General features: G+C 35.3%; 1 protein-coding gene across 3 annotated transcripts in view; it reads right to left on the reverse strand.

Annotated features, from left to right (window-relative positions):
- The window catches only part of CTNNA3 (catenin alpha 3), a 1,791,515-nt gene that overhangs the window by 1,720,661 nt on the left and 51,002 nt on the right, over positions 1–19,852 (reverse strand). Inside the window, exon 1 of one of the 3 annotated variants that reach the window (XM_032252664.1) lies at positions 11,425–11,564. The exons of the other annotated variants lie outside the window; for them this stretch is intronic. The gene's annotated coding sequence lies outside the window, so the exon portion shown is untranslated. Of the gene's footprint in view, positions 1–11,424; positions 11,565–19,852 lie in introns of those variants that run through there. 3 annotated transcript variants of the gene reach the window in all.

The following is a 19,852-nucleotide window of genomic DNA, read 5'->3' on the forward strand; positions in this document are numbered from 1 at the left end:
AAGAAAAAAATGCAAGCCATTCTTTAAGGCATTAATATTATCCTTAAAAATCAATTCAGTGAGATTTTTGCCTAACTATATACATATATATCAAATGATTATATGTGGCATATCATATTTGGATTAACATTCAAAAACTCTAGCCATGTTTTCAAATAGCTATAACATATTATTTATTCATCTACTGAAAACTACAGTAAAGTGTTAAGAATTTATATGAAACCCAGTGGCATCGTTGATTGCAAAGAGAGGGCACACTTCCTGAAATCTAGCACATTCCTAGATAGTTCTCTTTCTCCTAATGAAAATAACCCAAATGACCTGCCAAGGGCCCCATCTGCCCCTTCAAGCCTGCCAAGCATGTCCTTGTTCCTAGTCTGTGCTTAACTCTATCATAAGCCACTTACAAGGTGGCTACAATTTCTTTACTTGAAAAAATAATTATTCAAATTCTATTAAGTGAAAATATATTACTTGAATTTCTTTTCAAATGAAAGTTTCAAATTACTGTTATTAGCAAATGATACATCAACATATAAAGTCACAAAGCCCCACAATTTAGCCCTTTTCTGCTTTGCTTCTCTTTCCTTTGCATTGATTTTATTTTCCTTCTAAAAGTAGAAACATGGTCTCTTTTCTCAGCAATTCATCTGCAATGTAGGAGACATGCTTCAAGAAAGGAGCTTCAAGAAAGGCTCCAAACACTATTGCCAAATGGTTTCTTTCAAATGCATTTCTAGAACTGAAATGTTTTGGTTTGGATTTTAGTTTTTCAATCATTTCACCTACCACTTGGATTCCTTCTAACACAGGCAAATCTAAGTTGACAGATAGCCTTTTCCCGTGGTGACCTTTCTGCACAGCCCAGAGCCAATCTACGCAATAGGCTATATCCTTCAGTGTATATCCTTAGACTTCTATCAAATAAGTGCTCACAAAGGATTTCCTTGTTACCCTTCTATGACATAAAAATCAAGTTAAGATTGCTGCCATTGCTTTGTTCTTTCATCTCAAGGACAAAAGTAGAGGAGAGTGTTGTGAACAAATATAAAATCTAGGTAAACCTTTGCAGTGTTTAAAAACATGTCCCTTTCACTGTGAAATTCACGATTGGTTTCCAAAGCTATATGACCACCAGAAATTGAAAGTAAGAAAAATCAAAAATTAAAGAGAGCAAAAATTATGCATATCATATGTAAATCCTTCTAGAAGAATTTTTCAACCTAGAAGCATCTTTCTAAAAGGAGTGCTTTTTAGCCAAGAGATAAAAAGACAACCTAATTTAGCCAAAGTAGCTTCTAAGTCTGTGTTCATGTCTTTAACACAAATTAAGGTTTTCAAAAGTTCATTTTTCCATGGTAAAAATTACTTTAAAAACTAAGTCCTTAAATAACTTGGCTTCATATAATTATTAGTCTTTAAATAAATGCTATTTCTTATTTTAAAAATCTTCCTGCTCTTCTGTATGTCCTGGTCAGTATTCCCAACTGATTGGAAATAAGGGCTATCATAGGCAGAAAACTGTATAATTTTGCAAATGAAATTGAAGCAAAGTCAAAGTCTGACAGATTGTAGGTACAGTAACACCACAATGCAAATCCAAAACAAAAATCCTACTAGGTTGTAAGTATTACATTCCAAGGCATTTGCATTTTATTTACTTTGTTTTTTGAGATGGAGTTTTGTTCTTGTTACCCAGGCTGGAGTGCAATGGCGTGATCTCAGCTCACCACAACCCCTGCCTCCCGGGTTCAAGCAATTCTCCTGCTTCTGCCTTCTGAGTAGCTGGGATTACAGGCATGCGCCACCACACCTGGCTAATTTTGTATTTTTAGGAGAGACATGGTTTCTCCATGTTAGTCAGGTTGGTCTCAAACTCCCGACCTCAGGTGATCCGCCTACCTCGGTCTCCCAGAGTGCTGGGATTACAGGAGTCAGCCACCGCCCATGACTGGCATTTGCATTTTATAATCTATAAAATCTTAAGAGTTAGGGGGTACCTCCCAAACAATTCAAGAACACTTTCTTCAACAACCTTCATTTCACCAATATACTGAGCTTGGAAGAATGGAAATGATAAGAAGCTCACTATGCCACTAGACGCTCTGACTTGAAACCTGCCACTTTTAAACTTTTACCCAAAAGAGATGGTTTTATAAAGTAAAAAGCACACTTTATAAATAAAGTGTTTGGTTTGGAGAGAGAAAAGTACAGTTTGAAGAGAGACTATAGAACGAAATGCCAGTTTTCAGAATCAAAGGGAGAAGAACAAATCTCTTGACAGTGGTGATAGATGTCTCCAGAGAAAGACCTCAAGACGCCTACTGACGTGGATGCTTCCCTTCCCCCCAAACTATCTTTGTCTATAATCCCTCAATTTTCTTCATTCCACTTTACTCCCTGCTTGAAACTGAACTTATATCAATTTACATCAATTTTTAATTCACACACATTTCATTTCTAAATGCAGTTAACTCTTGAGAGGTGATGGGGTGCACACATTCAGTCACACATTAGTATGAACCAGCTCACTGCTCGCCATCTGACACCCTGTGCACATCTCTATTACAGCATGAACCACGTTGTGTTTTCATCATGCCCCGGCAGCAAAGGAGAGGGATGATAGAAGATCAGAGAAATGCGCAGAGAGGCCAGTGGAAAAATTTACTCATTTCCAAAATTTGCCTAAAGGTGGCCATTACCTCACAAATATTCAAGAGAAAATGTTTGGCACCTACTTCTCCCTACAATCACACATAACCATCCTCCCCCGACGACCCCTCACTACCCACTCCAGAGCTCAGGCTCCTCTTAGTAAAACTATAATTCTTTTACATAAGTTGGCATGGGGTGTTTTTTGGGTTTTTGTGTGTGTGTGTGTGTGTGTGAGATGGAGTCTCACTCTGTCACCAGGCTGGAGTGCAGTGGCGCAATGTTGGCTCACCGCAATCTCTGCCTCCCCGGTTCAAGTGATTCCCCTGTCTCAGCCTCCCGAGTAGCTGGGACTACAGGCATGCACCACTACGCCCATCTAATTTTTTGTATTTTCGTAGAGACAGGGTTTCTCCATGTTGGCCAGGATGGTCTTGATCTCCTGACCTCGTGATCTGCCTGCCTTGACACACACCTGTAATCCCAGCTACTCATGAGGATGAGACAGGAGAATCACTGGAAACCAGGAGGCAGAGGCTGCAGTGAACCAAGATAGCAAGATCCTGAGACAGAGAGACTCCATCTCAAAAAAAAAAAAAAAAAAAAAGAATTTATCTTGAGTGCATAACTGAACTTTATAGGCCTCGCTCTCCCCCATCACCATGCCTCAGAAAGATTAGTATACAGTAATGTAGTCAGGAATAATGTGAAGGATTGAAATCAAATGTTAACTGTAAAAAAAATGTAGACCATCACAAGAAGATTTAAGTAAAGGAAAAGGGGGCAAGAGAAGTTTGCTGTACAATATTATCATAGCTGATTTTATACAGCTCAGTCTTGACTAAAGTGAAATAAAATGAAAAGAAGACAACTATAATATAAAACTTTCGCTACACTCTCTATACACACTGGTTTTCCAAGCCCCACCTCCATGTTTCCAGTGCAATCATTTGTTGGTATGTTTGCACCTTCTACTCACACATTAAACAAAAGGATCTAAGGTTTGTCAGAGAATCAACAAAATCAAGCAACTGCCTGATATATGTGATGAAGGAATAGCTGGGTCTCATTCTTTTCAAATGCTCTTCCTACACTTTACAATTATTTTTTACGTGTTTACTTAGACGGCAATAATCTGTATAAACGCTTTCATCTAGCTTTTTGGCAGGCTGTAACAGCAAAATGATGTGAGATCAGAGGCATCCCTAGACTACAGGGCATCATTCGTTTATTCATTGTTTCAACTTATATTTACTGACTGTCTCTTCTGTGCCAATCATGAGGAAAGTGTGACCATAAACAATAAAGATAATAAAAAGTAAATGATTTAGTATATTAGTAAAGAACACATGCTATTTTACAAAAAGAAAAAATAGAACAAAGTAGGCAGGAGTAGGTAATAGAGAAGTTCAGAGCAGATTTTAGTATTAAATAAGGTCAAGATTAGACTCATTGAGAAGGGGACACTTGAGCAAGACTTGAAGAGGCAAGAAAATTAGCCAAGCAGACAGTCAGGGGAAGAGCACTGCAGGCAGATGTAACATCACAGCAGAAGCCCACGGCAGGAAAGCAGCAGCAGAACGGCAAGGAGGCCAGTGTAAGTAGGGCAGAGTGAACTACAAAGAGCATAGTAAGAGAGAAAGTCAGAAAGGCAGTGAGGGCTGCAGATCAGAGGAACTACTGCAGATGTTTGGGCACTAAAACATCAACTGTTTTATTCTTTAAAAGAATCATTCTGGTGAACAGAATGAAGTATGGTGGGCAAAAGAAAAAGTAGGGACAGCATTAGGAGTGCCCATAGTAATCCAGATGAGATAAAATAATGGCTTAGAACTGGTTGGTGGTAGCAGAAGTAGACACAGGGTTCAGACTGTAGATACAGTTTGACAATTGAGCCAACAGAAATTCAGGAAAGATTAAACATAAGATAGACAGAACTCAAGATATCTTTAGGTTTTTTGGTCTGGAGCAACTGGAAGGATGAAGTTGCCATTAACTGAGATGGGAATGGCTGCAAGAGGAGCAGGAATAAGAAGTGTCCAGCTGGGGACATGATAAATTTGAGGTGCATATTAACATCAAAGAGAAGATGTAAAGTAGGCAGCTGAATATTCAAGAGCAGGGTTTGAAAGAGAAATCTGAAATGAAAATATAACTTTCGAAGTTGTCAGCATAAAGGTAGATATCATGAGACCACCAAGGAAGCAAGTAGACTAGAAAGAGGTAGGTTGAAGTCAACTATTGCAAGTGAATGGAAATATAGGCAGTAGTATTCAGAGTATGACTGTAAAATTGAGAATTGCCTTTGGGTGAATTAGAAAAATATGCCCCTTCTGGACAGATAGGTTAGAAAACTGTGTCATTTTCTGAGTAGACACACCTCTGCAAGTGTTAGCAGAAAGGCCCACACTTCGCTCAGCAGAGAGAAGGCTATATTTTGTCTCCACTCAGACCCTCAGCAGTACAATATGGAGCAGTCCATGTGAGACATCCTGTTACCTCACTCAGCAACGCCCACTGTCTGCTAAAGAGTTCTTAAATTCTCTTACTGTCACCACTGTTGGGCCTCGGTGATTAACAGCATCAGCTTTAGACTGCCTGGGTGAGAATCCAGGCTTTATTTACTGCTCACTGGTGACTTTAGATAAGTTACTGATCTTTCCTGAACATCAGTTTCCTAATCCATAAAATGAGAATAATAAGAGTACCCACCTGAAAGGGATCTGAAAGATTACATAAGAAAATCCATATAAAATCCATAACTTAGCCCATATCTCTGATACCTAGCAGGGGCTCAACAAATGTTAGCTGATATCATCATCTCCTTTTAAGTGAAATAACAGAATCTACTTGTCTACATTCAGATTAAACTTCTCCCTCATCTATAGAGCTCATAATTACTATTCAAGAGTACTTTCATTCATTGGTTTCATAATAAAAGAGTTTAAAACAAAGCTTCCCTCTGGTACCTCATTTTATTGGATTTCTTGACTTCAAAATCACTTCAAAATTAATAAGGCATATTTCCTACATGTACACTAATTAGAAATGCAACATGTCTAAAGTACTCTTTAAAAAAACAAACACATTCCTAATGCACAACAGCCTCCTTAAGGATCTTGAAATTGAAATCAATTCCAGAGTAGTACATAAAAGGTATGCCCCAGAGTTAAGGCTGCAACTGTTAGATGCACTAAGTATAGGGAACCCCAAGAGCCTGTACTTTTTATTTCCTTAGCTTCCAAAATCTCTGAATTTCTATAGAACAAAACATTATTTTTTAGAACAAAAGGTAAATATCATTCACATGTTGAGATCAGGAGTTCAAGAACAGCCTGACCAATATGGTGAAACCCTATCTCTACTTTTCTTTTTTTTTTTTTGAGACAGAGTCTCACTCTGTCGCCCAGGCTGGAGTGCAATAGCACGATCTTGGCTCACTGCAGCCTCTACCTCCTGGGTTTAAGCAATTCTCCTGCCTCAGCCTCCTAAGTAGCTGGGATTACAGGCGCCTCCCACCACACTCATCTAATTTTTGTATTTTTTATACAAACTTTATAAAGCTTATTTGAGTATTTGAAATTCTCTTTATTAAACTTTTAGATAGCCATCTTATTGATGTTTTTTGAAAAATGATCAAATTGACCATCCCTGCAATATTATGAGTCTTATGAATTTCTTATGAGAAGATTCAAAGTTAATTAAATTTAAAAAATTGTTTACTCTAGCCATAGTAACAAAATTAAACATGTTTCCTCACACAGACAACCAAAATGAAAGCTGCAAAAATGGTTAAAAAAAAAAAAAAAAACACCTCAACCAATATGAAAACAAAGGAAAACAGCAGATTCTACTTATATTTAGATCTTACAATATTATAATCTTATAATAGCCTTCTGATCATGAATGGCTGGTCAAATCTAATCTTCCTCTTTAAAAAATAAAAAAAAAAGCAAAAAGTCATAATTCAATTTCTGACTTACCTGAAAAGTAACATTGTATATGAGAATTTCACAAGATGACTTCATGACCCTGACAGCACACCATTTAGTTATTTTATAAAATGTCACTTCACACTAAAAGCTCACCCTATATTTCATAATGACACATATTTTCAAAATTGCAGCTACAGAGAAAGGACAGAAATGCCTCATGGTTAGTTACTTTCTGTAGCAATGGCTTCAAATTAAGGACATTTTGTACTATATAAAAATTATGCCAAAACAGAGACCCATCTTATATAAGACCAGCATGCATGAAGGTTACCTACATATTTTTTAAAAGCCATAGAACTAAATTAGTCAAATTGAAGTCAAAAAAAAAGGCTAATCTGATATATATGAGACAACAGAGAAGCTTTCACTGAATTATCAGAACAAACATAACCTTCAGCTAGAAAAGGCATCAAGTTTAAGCAACCAGAGCAGAAGTAAAGTGCCCTTCACATACACTTTGAAAGTGACAGTGGGCTTCTGTTGCTGCAAGTCCAGTGAGCCTATGGGTTATCCCATTCCATAATATCAACAGTTCAACTATATATGAATTCTCATAAGGTCTGATATTTTTAAAAAGCAGAGAACAAAAAGAGAATGGTAAAGGTAGTAGAATTCTCACAACTCAATGTGAAGCAAAAAAATTTCCATTTCTTCTGTGTTCTTTGTTTAGCAAGAAATAAATAAAAGTCTGCTTATCAGAATAAAGAAAAAGAAACCAAAGTCCTTGAAAACACTATATTCATTTTTCTATAAATCAATAAGTACACTTGGGAAAACAAATAGTATGTAACTGGGGAATTTCAGTTTCTTCTGTCTCCTAGTTTTCCATTCCGTAATACTCCTTGAAGAGAACTTTTTAAAGTCTCTGCCAGAATCTTTAAATCAACCATCCAAGTTCATTATTTGTCAATATTTTCTTAAAGTTTCTCCAGGAACACTGGCTAAATACCTGTTAATCTTACTTAACTGTTTCTTATCCCACATATTAAGTATCCTCTCTACAAGAAACAGATGACTTTTCTCCCCTGGCTTCAAAACACCACCCTCCTGCTTCTCTCCAACCATTTAGAATTCAAGAAACAAATGGAAGCAAACAACAAAACATTAGTAACACTAGAAATATCCAGTACACATGGACTGAGAACACATTTGGGGACATGGTGGGCAGACTAGCACTTTGCTGTGGAATTACACAGCAAAAAAAGATGGAAAAGCCACAAATATTCATCTTCACTCATCTTTCATAGTAAGAGATCAACAGATACTATTTGAGGTTGAATGCAATTTCTCATTCATGGAAAATTATGTAAATGACGTTTAACCATGTGAAAAGCCTCCCAACCTCATTCATAATAAAAGAAATGCAAATTACAATACATTGAGATATTCTTTCTCACCTTTCAGATTAGCAATTATCAAAATTTTGGTAACAAACTCATTAGTAAGGCTGCAGAGAAACAAATACACATATACCTTGCTTGTGGATATTTAAAACATATCCCTATGGAGGGAAAATATGCAATACATATATATGAATTGTATATGTATATGTATGTATTTAAACTTTGACCCAGCAATTCAGTTTCTAGGAATCTACCTCAAATATAAAAATAAAAAGTGATATGTGCCCAAGACAATTAATTGCAGCAATTTTGGTAAAAAAAAAAAAAAAGAGAGAAAAGGAAGGAAGAAAGAGAGAGAAGAAGGGAGAAAGGGAGGGACGAAAGGAAGGCAGGAAGGCAAGAAGGCATTCGGAAGGAAGGAAAGGAGGGAGGGAGGGAGGGGAAAGAAGGGGAGGGAGGGAACTATGGTATATCCACACAAACAAGTACTACATAACTGTGGAAAGAAGAGAAGTTTTGTCTACATGCTTGAATGGAGTAATCTGCAGTCCACCTTGTTAAATGAAAAAAGCAAAGACATAGGAGTATTTGTAGTATACTACCTTTATGTAAGAAAGGCTGTACTACAAACACCTTTGTATTTTTGCTTATACTTTCATAAAGAAGTAGTGAAAGACAAATGGAAAACAAATTAAAATAGTGGTCTTTTAGGAGGAGGGAAAAAATAGAGACAGAAGAATGCTAGACTTCTCCGAATGTACCTAGTTTTGGAATTTTGACTTTGAAACCATGTAAATGTGCCACTTAATTAAAGAACATTTAAGTTACAAATCAATCCCAAAAAATTAAAAGCAAACAAAAGAAAATAAACTTTAGTTATATTTCAAGTTAGCTTCATAACCACACAAAAATGAAGAATTTCAAGTGACTTCAAAACATGGTATTTTTACGCTAATCTTTAGAGGGATACCCTCTAAGACAAGAAGAGTATCAAAGTAATCTTAAACTACATTTAGTTTTCTTATAATTTATGTGGGCATGTGTATACATGCCTTCGTATGTATACCGATACATATACATATATACATATATACACATACATTAGGATAAAGCAAATAAATAGTATAAGAAAAAGAAAAGATATAAATATAAAATCAGGCTGGGTGTCGTGGCTCACACCTCTAATCCCAGCAGTTTGGGAAGCCAAGGCAGAGAGACTGCTTGAGGCCAGGAGTGCCAGACAAACCTGGGAAACATAACAAGACCCCTATCTCTATAAATAATATAAATCAAAAATTAAATCAGCCAGGTGAGGTGGCACATGCCTATAGTCCTAGCTACTTGGGAGGCTGGGGTGGGAAGATCACCTGAGCCAGGAAGTCAAGGTTGCAATGAGCTATGATCATGCCACTGTACTCCAGCCTAGGCAACAGAGCAGGACCTTGTCTCAAAAAAAAAAAAAAAAAATTCAAAAACTAAACAAATATTTATTTTGTGGGGGAGGGGCTGCCACAGCTGTTGACTTAGACAGGACATCAGAGTACTCAAATATCAGCTTCCCATCGCAGGTCTCGATTTTCACAACCATGGCGCTGGTGAATCATTGCTTATTGATCTTATTTTTAACAATGAATAAAAAAGAACCAAATGATTGTCCCTGGGTCATCATGTTCATATCAGAAGACAACACTGAAAATCCTTAGCAAATCTTAACTGCTACCCTCTTGTCTTTTTTCAATACTGCTGTGTGACAGCAGTGAGTTTCTAAGCTAGTTCACTTAGACAAGCCTAGGTTACTGAGTACAATGTCCAGAGTCCAGAGTCTTCAACATAGTAGGTGTCTTGTGGGTATTTGAAGATCAAAGAACATTACAAAGTCCTGTCTCTGATTTCCTTCTTTCTACCCAACAACTGTTTTTACCACTTAGATCAATCCAGTTAATTTTGACGTTACAGAAGTTGAAATTTAAGTTAAATTTACTGCTAGATTAAAAGCGTGAAAAGAAGGAAAGCAGCCAATCCCATTTACAATTTATTTTTTTAAATACTAGGACTAGTATTTATACATTTATACAAAATTGCTAAATATATTTTATTTTAAACAATCATGTCTGTTCTAATACGTAGATATTTGATCTTATGTAGATCACTCCTGGCTGTTTCCAAAAAACTAAGTTTCTTTAGTCTCTCTTCTGAACTAACAGACCAAATTGTTTTCTGAATACTTGGGCCACATTTATATTCACATAAGTTACTGTGTGGGTTAAAAGGGCAGCAGTTCTTCACTTTTTTTCACCAAAACACAAGTGACATTTAAAGCATATTTAATATTCACAATCCAGCATACTCGCCTCACTCCAGACTGCCACCAAGGTAAGGGAGGCAACTGGTTTGCATGAAACTCTACCATAAGATTTCTGAAACCCTCTATTTTCTCTCTCCTCAATCCATAATACACCAGAGTTATAGTTGAAACTGCTGAGTTTATTTATTTATTTTTTCTTATTCCTGGCTCTGTTTTATATCCCACACTTGTTTTCTTTCTTTTTTTCACTCCACACTTAATTTATCCTATCTTGAATTTCATGTAGTCTTGTAAGTCACTTTAAATCCTTTCTAGAAGAAGGCAAGGAATAAATAATCATTCTAGGTATCTGAAAAGCAATCTTTTCTCATTTACCTTAGATAAAGCCTTACAACTTTAACTCCTTGCTGCCTCTTAATATGTGCTATACCATATTGAATATACAAGTATAAAAAATCATGAGTTCCTTCTTTTTTGCTTTACCAATTCTCTGTTTAAAAATATTTAAGTCTGCATACAAAAACTACAGGGAAAACATCCATGCACAATTTAAGTTTAAAAGCCCATAACAGCAATTAAATTGTTTGCACAAATAACCTACTTGCTGTACAATTTTTATGTCTAAAGTACATAAAGTTGCTAGTATGCATACTCAATCATTATAGTAACAGCTCAGTTACAGAGTAGGAGTTTTTAAATGAGCTGATGTAAGACTACTATCGCTTGGGCATTGGCACATTAGAATTTGTTTTAGTGCTATTTTTAAAACCACTAATAAACAGCAGACTTGAGCCTCTGCTCAACTGAATCTGCCTGAGTTGTGAAAGAAAAAAATGTATAAGAGAACCACATTTTTATCTAAATCTGAAATGTCTGCTAATATACTCAAAAAAGTAGACATTTAAAATTGGAGCTTTCATAAAATAGTCTAGAGTTTAGTGTTACTAAAAGGAAAATTAGTTATAAAAGTAAAAAATGCAAAACATAATAGTTTCTATTCATCCCATTTTACAGAAATAATGTCCTTTCATTTCCCCCAAAGTTATCTAACCAAGAACAGATAATCTATAATTACTAGGATTTGCCTTATAGCAAAGTTTGATTTTTAAAAGTTTGACACTCCACTCACCTACTGCAGGACAGAGTATTGCCCATACACAGATACTAAACCAATTGTCTAAGCAATTTCTTGTATTTAGAAATTCAGTGCCACTATCATGGCTCACAATTTGGCTTATGATGCATCTGTAAGCAAACAGCCTGACAAGCACCCTAGTGTATTTCAGGATGACTGACAGGACACAGTGGCTCAAGCAAGAAAGGGGGATGGGTGCTCTTAAAGCAACATGCCAGTGAAGAATAACATCAAGCAGCAGAATCAGACCTGAAATTGTGTTTTTCAGATTTACAGTGAAATAATAATACATTATCTGCTATCAACTTCTAAATATAATTTGCATGGTCATTATGTACCCAAAACACTGCAAATCCCAAAGTAGAATTTTTGAGAATTTATAAAAGCAGAAAAAAAATATATAAAACAGTCATGCTATATGATACTTCCCTGAAGCAATCAAGCTTTTAAGTTACTTAAGATAATACCTGTTATTTTTAAAAGAAATTAAATCACACTATCCACAGATAAGCTATTCTTTCTTTTCCTCACAATATCAACTTTTATTTTAGATTCAGGGGGTACTTGTTCAGGTTTGTTACATGGATATACTACATGATGCTGAGGTTTGGGGTACAACTGATCCCATTACCCAGATAGTAGGCATAGTACCCAGTGGTGAGGTGAAAAAAGCAGTTCTTAGCTCACCTTCAGATTTTGTCAATAGCTCTTACAACAATAATTTAGGAATAAATAATGAAGGTAATTTAAATAGCTTGAATTAATCAGACTTGTTATTGAAGATAAAGGCAAGAGATCCGTGTATTTTTCCCCCTTCTACATTCCTTCCCTGTGACCTGCTTCATGATTAAAATATAGACCAAAAGATTAGGAAATTCCAATTGTAGATATTTCCACATTGATTTCACTTCAGAAAACATTTAAGTAACACATTGGCTTCATTCTTCACATTTACAATTTTTTCCTATATTATTTCACAATACTTTGCACTGCTCAATCCTTTTATAATAGAGCAATTATCGATAATTTAAAAAACAAACAAAAAAGTCAAGTCACTCATTTTTAAACACAATCCCTCATTTAACCAGCAGAGGGTATTATGAGATTCTGAAAGCCCACGTATTGCACCCAATGACATGTAGTTTTTATACTTCAGCTAGGAACTGGGACACATCATCTCTACCTTCCTTCGTAATTGTGCTTAGAAATATCCCATTTTATTTTGCCCATATCAATTTGACTTTAAATCCCAGATTAGTGCCTCTCATCTGTATCAGACTACCATTATTTCTTCCTCTATCTGCTCCTTCAGCTGCATCCTCTGAAAAAAAGCACTAGAAGACCAAGAAGTGGAAATTCTTCTTGTGGAAAGACTTCCCACAATCCTAAATTTTTCTGGGACAAACAGAGAGTGATCTTACATAACGATTCTAAGCTCCATTAGAAAATCCAAAACAAATTCTGAAGAAAACAGAACAAAACTAAAAGATAAAATCTCTCTTCAAAATTATATGACACTTGTAAACTCTTTAACTCATATACTATAATTGCCCTGCTTAATATTTGCTAAATTTTCATTACATATTAGAAGCCACAGGCTAATTTTTAAAGATATATTTCCTATTGCTACATTATTATATTTCTCATAAGTATGCAGTATTATGACTAACGAAGTTCCCATACAATTGACAGCTTCTTTATTTCACAACTTAACACTCAGTATGGAAAGACATGGACAGCAATATGCCTGATTTATTCTAAAAATAAAAATTCTACTATCTAACTAAAATCATTAACTCCCACAAATTTATCTTGACTGAAGATAAAAAAAAAATTCTGTTTCTTTTATGCTATTAAGGCACAAACATCAAGTTAATTAAGTTAACTATGGCAAAAGTAAAAAAACAGGTTCAAAGAGCAATCTCTTTTTTCATGCTCTCAGACTTGTCACTAACGACATATCCTCTATGTTAAAGTACCAAATTTTCCAAAGAGAAAATAAATGTGAATTCTCTTCCTCAATTGTCATTCAAAATAAGAAATTATAGGTTATTTTCCTTTTAAGGGGAATTCTATTTCTGATAATAAAAGCAAGCTTTGAGTTCTTCATTGAAAGAAACTTCTCTGTAAGATCATTTCTCATACTTAAACGTGGCATTTTCTTTCCTCTTGTAATAACTAACAATAGCCAGGTAAATATCATATTTACATTTGGAAATAAAATATGATATCTCAACTATATTCTTTTATGAAATTTTATATCTTCAATTTTCTAAACAGATATATTTGCTATAATAGAAAATAGATACTGGGACTTTGTTCTCAAATTAACTTATAGGATAAGCCATTATTCAGAAGAAAACTGAAAAGTCAGTTTTGCCAGCAATTTGCTTATCCTTTTTGCCAATCACCCACACATTTTGGAATATGTATATAAATAACGTTGTTGTTGTCATTTCTAGCTAACCATGTAATTCTACTTTACTTTCCAACTGTGAGTTTGGTTCCTGACACAGGCTTTCCTGAACTATGTCTCACTCGGTGGTTTTCGGTTTCCCCAGGTGCCTTAAGAACCTACATCTAAAGGCCTTATTAGTCTCAATTCTATCTGTAGATTTTTTTTTTAAATTAAGGATAATGCTTAGGGGGAGGGGGAGACTGAGTAAGCAGTGAATAGATACTACTTACTTACTTTAAGCTAGGTACTTAAATAGATACTACTTTAAGTAAGTAGAATCTATTCACTGCTTATTCCTTTTTACTTTTAGCAAAAATATCTCCATACATTATATGCTGTATTTGAATTTTCAATACATTTTATATATACAGTAGTCCCCCCTTACAGACAAGGTATGTGTTCCAAGACCCGTAGTGAATTCCTGAAACCACACAGATAGTCCTGAACCCTATGTATGTTTTTTCCTGTACCTACAAACTATGATAAGGTTTAATTTATAAATTACGCAAGAAACAAATAATAATAATTATAAAATGGAGCAATTATAACAATATACCTGCATCAGAACTCTTGCGCTTTGGGGCCAGACTGTGACAGCACATTTGAAAATCTAGATGGCCTCTGAGTGACTAATGGGCAGGCAGCATACACACCAGGGCATGCTGGACAAAAAGATGATTCATGTCCTGATTGGGACATAGTAGGATAGCACAAGATCTCATTGTGCTACTCAGAATGGCACACAATATAAAACTTATGAATTGGTTATTTCTGGAATTTTCCATTTCATATTTTCAGACCAGGGTTGACCTTGAGTATCTAAAACCACAGATAAGAGGCCTACTGTATTTCTTTTTTCTTTTTTTTGAGATGGAGTCTCGCACAGTTGCCCAGGCTAGAGGGCAATGGCATGATCTTGGCTCACTGCAACCTCCGCCTCCTGGGTTCAAGTGATTCTCCTCCCTCAGCCTCCTGAGTAGGTGGGATTACAGGCAACCGCCACCATGTCTGGCTAATTTTTTGCATTTTTAGTAGAGATGGGGTTCCACTATGTTGGCCAGGCTGGTCTCAAATGCCTGACCTTGTGATCCGCCCACCTCGGCCTCCTAAAGTGCCTACTGTATTTCATTTATCTTCAAAACAACTTATTACTCCCCTAATTATTGCAGTGGGCTCTTAGTAGGTAATATTCATACCAATTAACAGGTATAGTGCAAGCTTGGACTCTGACATAGGTTAGGTATGCTAAGTTTGAGGTGCAGTGGCATATCCAAATAGTTACATCCCAATAGCAACTGGATATGGAGAAACCATGAACAGTGGAAAAAAAATTATGCCTAGAGATGCAGATATATTAACTTGTCCATCCATGTTACACTCTAATCTATAAGAGTAGATGAGCTCTCCCAAGATTAATTATAGAAGGAATAAGGCAGACACGTTACAAAACAAGTACAGTGAAGAATATGAGAAGAAATGTCATAACAAGAATAGTAAGAAATGCAAAAGAAACTGAGTTCAAATTCAAACTCACTTTACTCTCTTTGGCCTCACCCACAATGACCCCAATTTACCCTGTTTTCCTGATGTAAAATGAGACCTATAAAACTTCTATGAAGAGTAATTACTTATAAAATTACACATAGAATGTAAAGGAATGCTAATTACCATGCCAAATAATTCATTAATAAATTATCATTATTTTGTGGAAAGACATTTTTCTCTTTGTGAAATTCTTCTTTTCTAAACCAAAATGCCATTGAATTTTAGAGGGCTGTTGTGAGAGACATCAAATAGATTGCCTCTCTGATTTTTAAATGAATAAAGAATTATTATGTCCACACAGTTTTATTTAGCAAATTGAATCCAGGTCATCAATGGAAGTCATCTACTCCGTCCATGATAATAATTTATAATTGGATAGCAAGAAAATGTGGTCCTAAAATGGAAGTATGTTTAGAGCTTCTTCCAAAGTTGCAACATGATTAATAGATAAAATTAAAGGGACACTAACACATATTAATAAACTGAGTATTTTTTTTAGAAGAGTGGGTATAGGATGGTTAAAGATAGAATACCAAACTAAACACAAACAAATGACAATAAGAAAAAATAGAAACCTCTGTGTCTTGTTCCCACATAAGACTTATGGAGTTGTGCCAATCTGCTTCATTCCAGAGCAGAGAACCACTCAGTCACTGAGGCTATATTAGAAAGAGAGGAAGGAAATCCTTTTCTCCCACACTCTCCGTTTCCAAAGATAATAACAGAAAACTAGAGAGTGATGGACTTCACTATCAAGCAGCCATGTTTATTTTACTCATGTCTTTCATTGACTCTCTAAGTCTAGTCTACTGATTTTGCATAATAGAGCAAAATAAATATATCTGCAAAAATAAATACAATCAACCTTGTAAAACGTGTAGTATCCCTAAATTTTCCAAAATATAATTGCTGTAGTCATTAAATTAAAACTATAACATCATTCCTATCAGGTCATCAATTGCATGCAAAAGAATGAAGCTTATCACAGAGAAAAGTAAAATAATTAAATTCAATGATAGAGCAATGAATTACATTTCTTTTACTTCAAATGATAACGCTGCCAAATCAGTCTGAGTAGCCCATACACACACACCCCAAGCCAATCCACTTTTTTCCCCCTGGGTCTTGGATGCACAGAATTAGACATAATCAATCATGTTTCTCACTGGTGATACTGGTCCATGAAAAGCCTGTTTCATTTTTTGTTTTCATAGTCTATATTCCCCTATTCGTCCTCAGTTTCATTCCCCATGCTGCTTCTTATGGTAGTTAATGGGATACTTTTCCGATTAAACTTCCATAACTTTTTTTACATATGCTATATAAGTCTACTATAATATATAACTTCATGTATGGATGGATTTTTAAATTTACACAAATAATATTGTATTTCCCATCTCTTTCTACTTCTCTCTCTTTCTCTCTCTGTTTCACTGTATTTTTTTTTTTTTTGTCTATGTTGGACTATAAAGATGTGGCAAACACTGCATGTTTGCTTACGCAGCACATAATTCCAGCCTTACTCTTCCTTATCTTTCTCTGGTGTGGAAGCAGGACATTTGATTTCCCAGCCTTCTTTGCAACTCGGAATGGCATGTGAAAGAATTCTGGCCAATGAGACGGTAAAGTTTTGGCTTTCCCCATCAAAAGGACATTAGTATCCTTGCCATGTCTTCCTTATCTTGACTGTGGTAAGGTGCCTGTAAATAAAACAATCTTACCGCAAAGCTGAAGAGGAAGGATGACAGAGCAGAACTATAGAAAGAACTTGGGCCCTTGATAACATCCGTTATTAACTTCTTACCTCCAGACTTCTTGTTATTTGATGAAAATGAGTTCCTAACTAATATAATAGATTTAGTTTGTTCCTTTATTTTCCATTATGTAGCATTCTAACACACGCATTTATAAATATATTTTATGTGTCCATATCACTAATCAAGTACATTTTGGTAATAGCCAACTCTTTGCTATGGGAAACAATGCTATAATAAACATTCTCATACATGTCTCTTTGTATGCCTATGCAAGAGTCCCTCTGGTGTATATATATGGGCTGAATTGTATCTCCTCAAAATTCTGGTGTTGAAGTCCTAACCCCTAGTACCTTAGAATATGACTGTATTTGGAGATAGGTCCGTTCAAGAGGTGATTAGGTTAAAGTGAGGCTGTTAGGATGGACCCTAATTCAATTCTACTGGTGTCCTTATAAGAAGAGGAAATTAGGACATAGAGAAGAAAACACAGAGGGCGACCATATGAGGAAGGTGGCCATCTGCAAGCCAAGGAGAGAGGCCTCAAAAGAAACTAATCCTGCTGACACCTGGATCTTGGACTTCTAGCCTCCAGAACTGTGGAAAAATAAACTTCTCTTTCTTAAAGATCCCAGTCTGTGGTGTTTTATTCTGACAGTCCTACCTAACTAACACAATTCAGAAGCAGAATTTCTGCCTCAGAATGTAAGTATTCAATTTCAATGCATATTGTCAAATTGGTCTCCAAAAAACACCACCAGCAGAGAATGTAAGTTCATGTATTCCCACCTCCTCACCAACACAAGATATTACATGACATTTCACGTCCCACCAATGTAGACATGCAGAGGAGTTCTCACTATTGTTTTGATTTGCACTGCTGATAACCACTGTAATTGCTAATCTCTTTTTAGTTGATTAGTCAGCCTCTCAAATATCCCTTCTATGAACTGAATTGCTTAATTGTATTCTTTACCTGTTTTTTTCTCGGTTGCCTGTTCATTTCTTTACTGATTTCAAAGAATTCTCTATATATTGTAAATATAATCCTTTGTCAGTAACAGTCCTTCAAAATATCCTCTCCTTACTTCATATGTCCCTCTTTGTCTGGGAAATCTTCCCTTGAATATTCTACCATCTGTATATGAAAGTTCCATTTTCTTCACATCCTTACACATACTAGGTTATTACCATATATTAATATTTGCCAATTTAATGAGTATGATAAAGTATCCTATTGCTGTTTTAATGTGTCTTTACCCAGTAACTAGTGAAGAAAACTAAGTTTCCTTTGATGTATTTATGGGTCATTCCAGTTTTCTTTTCTGTGCATTATCTTTTTACATATCATTGACCCTATTGGATTGTTCCTTATTTGATCATTTATCTTTTCCTTATTAATTTTTTGCAGTTTTTAATAAAATCTTATGATAAATGACTTTTGTTAAATGGTGTACGAGTCAACTGTTTTGACAATAACACCATATGAAAAAAAAACACCATTGAGTTTTAGAACTCAGCTTTAGAAGTCAGTGTCCTAAGAACACATTTATTCTTTCTTGTGGATTTTCAGAAGAAAATATCCTCTCCTTGAAGATTGGCTAATACAGAATGGACCTGGCTTAGCTTGCTCCAAGCTGTAGTTTTGGGATCCAGAACTGCTCCACATTTTTCTCATCTTCCTTGGAAAAGTAGGCCACTTACAGCATATTCTTCTCATGAACAGAAACACAAGAGGGGCAAATGGAAACATCCAGTACCTCTTAAGGTGAAGGCTCAAAATTGGCACTCTGCCTTTTCTGCCCACATTCTAATGGGCAAAGCAAGTCATATGGACAAGTCTAAAATTAATGGAGCAGGGAAATACACTCTGCTTCTAGCAGGAGGAATAGCAAAGTCATATGGCAAAGGGGATGGATATAGGGAGAGAGAGGATTGGGAAACAACAATACAATCCACCTTATATGGATAAATGTGAACACACCCTGTCAGTTGGTAGTTTTTGTTTCTTTTTATTGTTTTTTCAGTCTTTTAATTAATTTAATTGATTTTTTGTATTAATGTAATAATTTCAGTATTTTAATTTACGGCTATGTTTTTGGGGTCTTATTTAAGAAATTATGTCCCATCTTAAGATCATAAATATATTCTCCTATATTTCTCTCTAGAATGCAATCATAGGGATCAATAACCAATATATTTTAAATTAGCATATGCCTAAATGTAAGATTATATCATATAAACTAAAGGCTGAGGCACCCAAGTTAAATAATTAAAGTTAAAAACATTTACCCAAGGATGACTACTTATTTCAGGTGAATTTTTGAGCAGGGTCTTTAAAATATATTAATGATACAGGCTGGCAAAAAAAGAGAAAGGCCCAGTAATTGTAAGAAATCACAAAACTTGATCATCTATCATCTATTATAAACAGATCTTTATGAATCTAACCAATATGGGTATATTCAAAAATGCAAAGCATAAGAACACAGAAAAATATCTACAGTCTTCTGAGGTCATGCCAATGGAAAAAGAAAAAAGAAACTTTCATAGAACTAAACAATTATAAAATGATGCAAGTTATGATGTCATATTTGAAAAAAATATGTGTGTATGTAGTAATAGCAAGGTCCACTTCAATAGTTTTAGGTAAAAATGAAAGTCA

Source organism: Sapajus apella, unplaced genomic scaffold (assembly GCF_009761245.1).
Source record: "Sapajus apella isolate SASKATOON/1434 unplaced genomic scaffold, GSC_monkey_1.0 scaffold78, whole genome shotgun sequence".
Lineage (NCBI taxonomy): Eukaryota > Metazoa > Chordata > Mammalia > Primates > Cebidae > Sapajus > Sapajus apella.